Source organism: Mesoplodon bidens (assembly GCF_964165515.1).
Source record: "Mesoplodon bidens genome assembly, chromosome: 2".
In the NCBI taxonomy this organism is placed as follows: domain Eukaryota; kingdom Metazoa; phylum Chordata; class Mammalia; order Artiodactyla; family Ziphiidae; genus Mesoplodon; species Mesoplodon bidens.
Window position 1 is genome coordinate 102,568,603 of NC_138177.1, and position 9,974 is coordinate 102,578,576.

General features: G+C 44.3%; 1 pseudogene across 1 annotated transcript; it reads left to right on the plus strand.

Moving 5' to 3' along the window:
• The first annotated feature begins 632 nt into the window (after positions 1-632).
• LOC308630258 (hypoxanthine-guanine phosphoribosyltransferase-like) lies at positions 633-5,320 on the plus strand (annotated as a pseudogene). Its single transcript has 2 exons — positions 633-708; positions 4,479-5,320. The product of its transcript is annotated as a hypoxanthine-guanine phosphoribosyltransferase-like (transcript).
• The last annotated feature ends 4,654 nt before the right edge of the window (positions 5,321-9,974 follow it).

A 9,974-nucleotide genomic window follows, 5' to 3' on the forward strand; every position in this document is an offset into this window, starting at 1 on the left:
GGATATTAAAAGGCAAGATAAGACCTTACAGGACAGAGAAACAGAGGCTACTGGCTTCAAACCCACCCGTGCGTGGGCTGGTCTTGAGGTTTGTAATTATTTTAGGACCCACGGCCCTGGGGAGGAGTGTGACTGAGTTGGAGGAGCAGGAAACAGAAATCACTTGCGGTTGGGCTAAAAAGTCCCCTCACACGCCACCAAGTGCCGCTTCGGGAAGCGGGGGTGAGGAGTTCTCCATCCAGGGAGAAGGCTTAGGGGGGTGGGAGGAGCGCCCTGACAACGCAGGTAAACAGCGGGGAAGGCGCAGTCAGCTGCCGGCTCGAGAGGCTTGCCTCCCACTGGTCAGCTCTTTCCCCACTCGGAGGGAAATACGAAGCCACAGTCTACCCACAGTTATTCATCCTAATGACAAGCAAGAAGCTGATTGCAATGAAGCATCATTTCACAGCTGTTTGCTTCTGCTTCTACTTCCGGGGAGACGTACTTTGTGCCACCGGGCCTTGCCCAGCCGGCCCTGAGCCCCGAACAGTCAGGCTGCGCTGCTCCCGTGGAGGAGGGCGGCCCGGCAGCCCCAGCGGCGGAAGCCGAGGGACTAAGTCATTCCCTTTGTCCTTTCAGGCAGAGATGGCGTAATGGCAGCCGTGCCAGTGACACAAAGTACTCTGTCCACTCAGGCAAAGGCTTTTTCCCCCGGGGAAGGAGCAAGAGGTAAACGTGAAATCTGATTTGCCTGTGTCGTGTGGAACCACAAAATCTTGAAGCCATGGGCTCTTCTGTCTCCCCCTCCACTTCCTTGTCCCTGAGGCTGACTTAACCGTCCTGGTTATTCTGACTGGCGCTCCACCATGAACACAGTTGATTGGACCAGAGCAAACACCTGACCTGGCTGGGCCAATCACAACCTTTCCTGGGAATTTGGAAATGGGCCTCAGAGACACGGAACAAGTCCCACTACTATGGGTTATTCACCTTTGCTCTGTGTTGAAATTGCCCAGGGAATTCTGAAAGCACACACACACACGCACACACACACACACACACACACCCCTGATCTGTCTGTAGTACAGCGTGCTCTGCAGACCCTCCTAGTGCAGCTAGGCACAAGTGCACGGAGAAGCAGACACAAAGGATGATGAGGTGGACCTTCAGAGAGAAACTGGAATGAGAAACCCTCGCTCTAGAAAGAGTAGACAGTGATCTTGACCCATGATAGTTTTCTATTTCTGGATTCCAAGCCCCCTCAGGCCTGGTTGTAGCTCTTGCCCTTGAATCCTCCTTCTAAAATGTTTCTTCTGAAGCTAGTTCTAGTAACTTCTATTATGTATAACAAAATGAAACTTCACCAAGATTTTCTCACAACCCAGCCAACAATGGTCACTACAATCTGCATATTTTACCTCAGAAACCTCTCTTACATCTCATCCTTGTGGCCTTTTCAGTGGGGTTCTCATCCTTACCCTTCCTGAGTGAGCTTCCTGGCCTCTTCTGTCTCATCCAGCCTCCACATAAAACAGATCTGACCCACTCACCCCCAAACTTAGAGTCCTTCACTGGTTCCTCATTGCCTATTAAAAATAACAAAATAGTTCTGTATAAATTGATCTGTAAACATATCTCCTATGTTACTAACTGGGGGAAAAATGCAGGTCAATACATATAAAGGATCTTTTAAAATGTGATTTAAATTTGTATACATAAAAATACCTGCATACATTTAGGAAAAAGGGAGGACATTTATTAAACTATTAACAGAGGTTTCCTTGGTATGGTGATTTTGGATGGGCAAAGAGGAAATTTCCATTGTGTCGTACTTTCTATAACATTAATAAAGGATGGGGAATATAGGTAATTTTTAATTTTTTCTGTTTTCCTCCAATATATTTTTTTAAACTTTCCAAGGTCCTTCACATTCTGCTCCCACCTACTTCCCAGTATCCCTCCCACTACTCTGTGTCCAGCTATTCTAAGCTTTTCATTCTTGCCCAAACTTAGGATCCCCTTTCATGTAACTGTGGCATTGCCTGTTCTGTGCCTTCTTCCTGAAATGCTTGTACTTCATTCTTCATCTGAAGTGCTTCTGCTTTTTCTTTTGACCCAGCTCAAATATCACCTCCTCTGAGAAGGCTTCTTAGACGGATCCATCTCTATCCCACATCAGAGTTAGTTCTGTCCCAGTGACCCTTTGGTCCCTGCTTCTCTGTCTGCTATTACACCACCAAACTGTGTTATGATTGATGAGGTCGCATGATTATCTCCCCAGTTTGAGGTGTGCTCCTTGAAGGTGAAGGTTGAGACTTATTCGTCTCTCTCTTCTGTATGTAGCACAGAGCTGGACTAGTAATGGCTGCACAGAAAAATCTTGGTTGGTTGAATAAATCAATGAGTGAGTGAATGAATGGGTGAACAGGCTCTGCCACACAAGGTAGAGCCATGATGCAGTTGCAGCCTTCCCTACCTCTACCAGATAAAACTGACCAACTAGAACTCATCAGAGTCCTGTTCCTGAGCCAGTCTCAAGCACAGAGCTGTTGCTTTTCACCAGCCAGCCGGCTTAGTTACCAAGCTGGGATGGTAATCGTTAACATGACACTTTAAACATCATAAGATCAGTAGGGAGCGTGTTTCTAGTGGTTAGTGACTAAGAATAAAATCATGAGGCATATGTCTATTCTGAAAACTAAGTCATGGATCAGAGCTGATTTCTGTGTAAGTACTCACTACTCCCTCTCTCCCAACATGTAAAAAGAATTCTTTAACTGTACACTCCTGACTTCTCCCCCACTTCCAAAGAGGAAGGATCCTTGTTGCTGGGAGAGAAGCTAAGTCAAGCTATATAACCCAGTCCTGGGGGAGGAGGAGAATGGAGGTGGAGGCAGAGAATAGAGAAGTTTTCTTCAAGGATAGGAGGAGAGCCTCTCAGAGCAACTCTGAGCAAAGGAGATGGAAACAAAAATGTAGTAAATGTTTATGAGTTCCTATCTTTGTCTAGCTTCCATAATGACTTGCATGAGGGATGAGCAAAGAAATTCCTTTTAATCTATTTTGGCTATTGTCCTGTGCTTCTGAAATGTGACACTGTCCCAAGGCCCACACACAAGAGTTCAAGTTTTGTAAAAGGTATACCGATAAGTGGAGGAGAAGGGACTGCAAAAAGATCAAGCGTGTCTTTCACTCAGGGCTTTGCTAGCTCCACAACTGGCTCTGCCAGAGAGAACACAGCCAGGGCAAGCAGAGGCAACAGAAGTCCCAGAGCTGGTAGTTTGGGCTGTGAGCGAGGAGACATCCTGGACAGTGAGGCACTGCATCGTGGGGGAGGAGGGGAGGGCGACCCAAACAAGACACTGTCCTCACCATTCCCTGGGGCCCTTAATCCAGGGATGTCCAGGAGTCCGTGGGGATGACTGGAGGGAAAAACTGAAGGGAAACTCAGTCTGGAGCCAGGTTACAGTTTGATGTGGGTACCCTGGGGCAGCCTGAAACTAGACAGGCTTCCACCCCGACCAGGGATGCCCCAGGAGATGCCAGACTACCATTGGGTCGTGGAGCTCACTACTGGCAGGTGGTGGCTCTGGGGCAGTCAGGGTTTCTAATACAGTAAGTACCCCACATACGAATGAGTTCCATGCTGAGAACGTGTTCCTAAGTCCAATTTGTTCGTAAGTCCAGCAAAGTTAGCCTAGGTGCCCAGCTAACACAATCGGCTACGTAGTACTGTACTACAACAGGTTTATAATACTTTTTTTTTTGCGATACGCGGGCCTCTCACTGTTGCGGCCTCTCCCGCTGTGGAGCACAGGCTCCAGACACGCAGGCTCAGCGGCCATGGCTCATGGGCCTAGCTGTTCCGCGGCATGTGGGATCTTCCCGGACCGGGGCACAAACCCTCGTCCCCTGCATCGGCAGGCAGACTCTCAACCACTGCGCCACCAGGGAAGCCCAGGTTTATAATACTTTCCACACAAATAATACATAGAAAACAAACACACACAAAAAATAAAGAAAACATTTTTAATCTTATAGTACAGTACCGTGAAAAGTACAGTAGTACAGTACAACAGCTGGCATACAGGGGCTGGCATCGAGTGAACAGGCAAGAAGAGTTACTGACTGGAGGAGGGAGAGGAGGTGGGAGATGGTAGAACTGAAGGATTGTCAGCAGTAGGAGACGGAGGGCAAGCTGTATTTCACTCACGCCTGACATTGATGGCACAGATTCTGGTTCCTTGCTGGATCAATTCTATTTACCCTCTTGAAAAAACGATCCAGTGATGTCTAGGTAGTAGCTCTTTTTTTCTTGTCATAGATGACAGTAAAGTGCACAAAAGCACAACCCCTCGTGGAGGATGCACGCATGTGACAATGTATGCCAGACACGTGAACTAGCTTACCTGATTGGACATGCAAATGCATGTTCACATCTTTGAAAGTTCGCAACTTGAATGTTCGCATGTGGGGGACTTACTGTGTCTCAACAATAGTTTACTCAAAGAGAAACCACTGGAGACTGCCTTCAGCCCACACGCCAGCCGGCTCCGTTATGGCAACCACAGCCCCAGCATCGTGATTAGTGGTGATGAACCAGGTTATGACCTAGATTTATTTTGTATACCTAATCATTATGCTGAGGATTTGGAAAAGGCATTTATTCCTCTAATTATAGACAGGACCGAACGGCTAGCTGGAGATGTGATGAAGGAGATGGGAGGCCGTCACATCGTGGCCCTTTGTGTGCTCAAGGAGGGCTATAAATTCTTTGCTGACCTGCTGGATTACATCAAAGCACTGAACAGAAATAGTGATAGATCTATACCTATGACTGTAGATTTTATCAGACTGAAAAGCTACTGTAATGACCAGTCAACAGGTGACATAAAAGTAATTGGTGGAGATGATCTCTCAACTTTAACTGGAAAGAATGTCTTGATTGTTGAAGATATAATTGGCACTGGCAAAACAATGCAAACCTTGCTTTCCTTGGCCAAGCAGCATAATCCAAAGATGGTCAAGGTTGCAAACTTGCTGGTGAAAAGGACCCCTCAAAGTGTTGGATATAGACCAGATTTTGTTGGATTTGAAATTCCAGACAAGTTTGTTGTAGGATATGCCCTTGACTATAATAAATACTTCAGGGATTTGAATCATGTTTGTGTCATTATCAAAACTGGAAAAGCAAAATACAAAGCCTAAGATAAGAGTTCAAGTTGAATTTGGAAACATCTGGAGTCCCATTGAAATCACCAGGAAAATTATCAAATGTTCTAGTTCTGTGACCAGCTGCTTAGTAGAGCTTATTGCATGTATTTTCTAAGAATTTTATCTGTTTTGTATTTTAGAAATGTCAGCTGCTGCATTCCCGAACTCTTTATTTGTATTATGAGCCTAGAGACAATCAGTTCCCTTTGGGTGGATTGTTGTTTGACTTGTGAATGAAAAATCTCTTAAACCACACCACTATTGAATGAAAATATTGAAATTGTATCTATAAGAAACATTTTTTAAAAAGAATATATTAGTTTTTTAATTGGTATTTTAATTTTTATATGTTCAGGAGAGAACAGAAGTGATTGAATACTGTTAATTATACCACTGTGTGTTTAGAAAAGTAAGAAGCAGTCAGTTTCATATCAGTGACAGTATTTAGAGGTAACGTTATGTCAGATAAACCATATTTCCTGGAATCATTTTAGTAGGTTTCAGCAGTATTAACTATTTTCCCTCTTGTTCAGATTATTTCTGGCGAATCTTTGTCAACAGTTCCTTTTAAATACAGGTCAGTAAGTTCCAAAAACCTACCACTTTTTGAAGTCTTCAGTGTAAAAATCCTTAAAATAAAGGCTGTCTCTTTAAAAGAAAAAAAAAAAAAGAGAGAGAAACCTCTGGGATATACTCAGAATCTCCCCCAAAGTGGCTGCAGATCCTAAGATCAGAAGGGGAAGATTCTGGGTCAAGGCAAACATTAAAGAGACAGTAACACATATGGGTTAGTTAGCTGTGGGGAGAGGAGCTCTTGATCATGGCAGCCCCTGTGGTCCAGGCTTATTACTGAAAAGCTGAGCTTGGGCTAGGGAATAGCAAAGGTAAAGCAAAGTGGCTTGTTTGAAGGGAGGCATCTTGGATGGGAAGCAGTGGGGTGCATTTGACTACAAAAGTCAGAAGGTCTGTGGTTGAGGCCTTGCCCACTGCTGACATAAATAACATTGGCCTCTCAGTTTTCACATGTGAAAAATAATGTCTCCAATATTTTGTACATGAGAGTGTTTGGCACATAGTGTGCATTCATTCATTTATTCATTCTATAAAAACATTAGGCACTTGCTATGTGCCAGGCAGCAGGCTAGGCACTGGGGACACCGGTAAGCAGGTAGACGTGGCCCCTGTCTTCATGGGGCTTACATTCTATTGGAGGAATCAGAATGTTGGTTGAGTCTGGATCCCTCACTGCTTGCCCCTTCCTGGGGCCTCTTTCCTGTGGAATGGGCTTCAGCCAGTACTTTTATTTTATTTTATTTTTTAACATCTTTATTGGAGTATAATTGCTTTACAATGGTGTGTTCATTGCTGCTGTATAACAAAGTGAATCAGCTATACATATACATACATCTCCATATCCCCTCCCTCTTGCATCTCCCTCCCACCCTCCCTATCCCACCCCTCTAGCTGTTCACAAAGCACCCAGCTGATCTCCCTGTGCTATGCGGCTGCTTCCCACTAGCTATCTATTTTAGATTTGGTAGTGTATATATGTCCCTGCCACTCTCTCACTTCGTCCCAGCTTACCCTTCCCCCTCCCTGTGTCCTCAAGTCCATTCTCTACGTCTGCATCTTTATTCCTGTCCTGCCCCTAGGTTCTTCATAACCTTTTTTTTTTTTTTAGATTCCATATATATGTGTTAGCATATGGTATTTGTTTTTCTCTTTCTGACTTAGTTCACTCTGTATGACAGACTCTAGGTCCATCCACCTCACTACAAATAACTCAATGTCATTTCTTTTCGTGTCAGCCAGTACTTTTAGAAAGTGTTAGCTGGGAAGGGAAGACTCAGAACACCAAATTTTAGGACAGATAGGGAAGTAGAATTGGTCTGGCCATAACTATTTTCTCCAGAATAAGGGACTTGTGGAGAAGCTGAATAGGCCTCACAATAAAGCCAGGAGATGATTACAGCCTCCCTCCAGGCCTTTCCAGGAAAATCATCCAGGCCTACAACAACAGCAAAGATAATCACAACCGGCATTTTAACAGTTCTTCTGACATCAGCAGGATACTCAACACGTCATTTCTACAGACCCACTAGAAAGTTAGAAAAGAGGACCATAGGGGAAAAATGAAAAGAACTATGATGATCAATTGTAAAGGTGAAAACACTATAGTGGTGATTTAATTAAGGCTATCTATTTATCCATCTGCATACCAGTTCTTTCCCCTCTCTACAGAGAACTGTTTAAAATACAATATATTTCTGTCGTGGTGGGAATATTTTAAGTTAAGACATAGGTATGGACTTCCTGACTCTAAGAATTGTTAGGTGCCAACCAAGTAGAGGATTACAGAATGAAATCAGCTTTCTTACGTTTGAGAGAACAAACTTGTAGATAAAGTAACCAAAATTGGCCCATATGAATGCTTGTTATCTGATTCTATCCTTCAAGGCCCAGTCTCAATGATTATTATCTATGGTTTGTAAGCAAGACTTGACACCTGCAGGCTGAAGGAGGCTCAATCCCACTTGAAAGCTCTGCTCTCGAGTCTCCCTTTGGGCCTCCAGCCCATCTTCCATCTTTCCCATCAGCTCACTGCCCAAGAGGCTGACCTTCAGGAGCTGTGTGAGTGCCGCTTGCCCTGGGCTTGACTTGGGTTCAGCCAGTGGGAAGCACCGGCAGGGCGTCCTCCAAATAAGCTGGAGAAAATCGAGGTGGAGTATCTCTTCAACCCCCATCCTGATGGTTTGACACCTGCTAGGTTCCTTCATTGAGGCTATAGCTCCCGTTGGGTGGCCTTTCCTCCAGCTACAGTTCTCACCGGGTTCAGGGACATGCTCCCCCATCACACCTTCATGCCTACATGTGGTAACAGACTGTTGCCAACCCTGGACTTCCCTCAACCCTGCTCAGACCTTTGTAAAGAGTCCTTTAACAAACCCTCCCTTAGTCAGCCCTTTGAGTGTATGTGCCGTCTGTCTCCAGCTGGAATTCTGACTCATACACTCTCTGAATTGGACTTGAGGAATTTCTGAAATTTCATTCAACATTTATTTTAACAAAAGTGTTTTGAGCAACTACTTTATTCAAATGATAAATACTGGAAGACTTAATAATATCTAAACATTTTTGAGTGTCTGGTATGTGCCAGCTAATGGACTAAGCAATTTATATAATTTAATCATCACGATAATCTTGTGATGATGTGTTTTTAAACCTCTTTTCAGGTATGGAAACCAGTGTTTGTTATAAATAAGTATCTTGACTGAGGCTACATCACCAGTAAGTAGAGGAGGCAGGATTCCTACCCAGATGGGTTTCATTTTAAAATTTATACTATAAACTTCTTTTTTTTATGGTCTCTTATATACAGTGATAATTATGATAGGGTATTCAGGGAAAAAACAGAGGAGGAGGGAGGACCTCATGTACTAATTGCATACAGAAAACTAGGCTCTTTTTTCAAACTTGAAGACTAGTAGGAGGGCAAACCTACACAGACAGGATGAATGAAATGATGAAACGTTTGGATGAAATGTTTAGCAGATGAACTAGGGGTGGGAGAAGAGGATTATGGAGGGGTGAGTATTATGTGCAGTGACAGGCAGTGATATGTTTAGCAGGTGGTCTCCATCCTCCCCAAAAGCCTGGTTTAGAGTGTTTGCCAGTCTCTGTGGCATAAATACTCCCATGATGGCCAATGTCAAGCTACCAATATGGCATCACTGAATGGCACGTGGGGAAGAGATGTGCAAAATTGGCTCTTGAGAGTGGGTACAGGCCTGCTGCTGTGCACCTCTGTATTTATGTGCAAGGGCAGGGAGTCAGGAAACAGCACGTGTGTTTGGGGTGCTCTAGGTTGGTAAGATCTGCTAGAACACAAGGAACAAGTGGCAGGGGAAGGTGGAATGGGAACAGGGATGAGACAAGAGAAGTGGTAGAAAAGACCATGAGAGAGGGCTTTGTCTGGAGCTGCACTGTCCAGTGTGGTACCCACATGTTGCTACTGAGTGCTTGAAATGTGTCTGGTCCAAATTGGGATGTGCTGTAAGTGTAAATTATACACTGGATTTCAAAGACTTAGTAAATATATATATATTATATAATTAATAGATATATGAATGTATATAATTAATATATTTGTGTTGATTACATATTAAAATGATAATATTTGGATATATTGGCTTAATCACATATTTACAATTAATTTCCTCTGTTTTCCTTTTACTTTTAAAAATGCAGCTACTAGAGAAAGCCAAACTACATGTGTAACTCGCAATATATTTCTTTTAGACAGCTTTGAGCCAGAGAATTTGGACTTTATTCAACAGGCAACAGAGAGTCTTAGGAGAGTTTTAAACAGATATGGTCTGCTTCCCATAATGATCCATCTGGTGCCATGTAGAGTTTGCTGAGCCCAGGCCAGAGGAGGGAAACTTGAGAGAGTCCAGGCCAGAGGGATGAGGCACTGAATGAGGCAGAGGACGTGGGGATGAAGGAGGAGAGAGCACACTGGATGGGACAGGGTGGCAGATTGCATGTGAGAGGTGGGCAGAGGGAGGAATCGAGGGTGATGCCCAGGTTTCTGGCTGGACCACTGTCCAGCTGGAGTGGTATTACCAGAGATGGAAGTGTAGGAGGAATGAAGATATCTTGGGGGAAGATAATGTGTTCAATTTCAGACCTGATGAGTCTGAGGTGCTAGGGAGCTTTCAGGTGTCCAGCAGGCAAGTGGGTACAGGGATCTGGAACCCTGTTGGCACCGTCTACAAAAT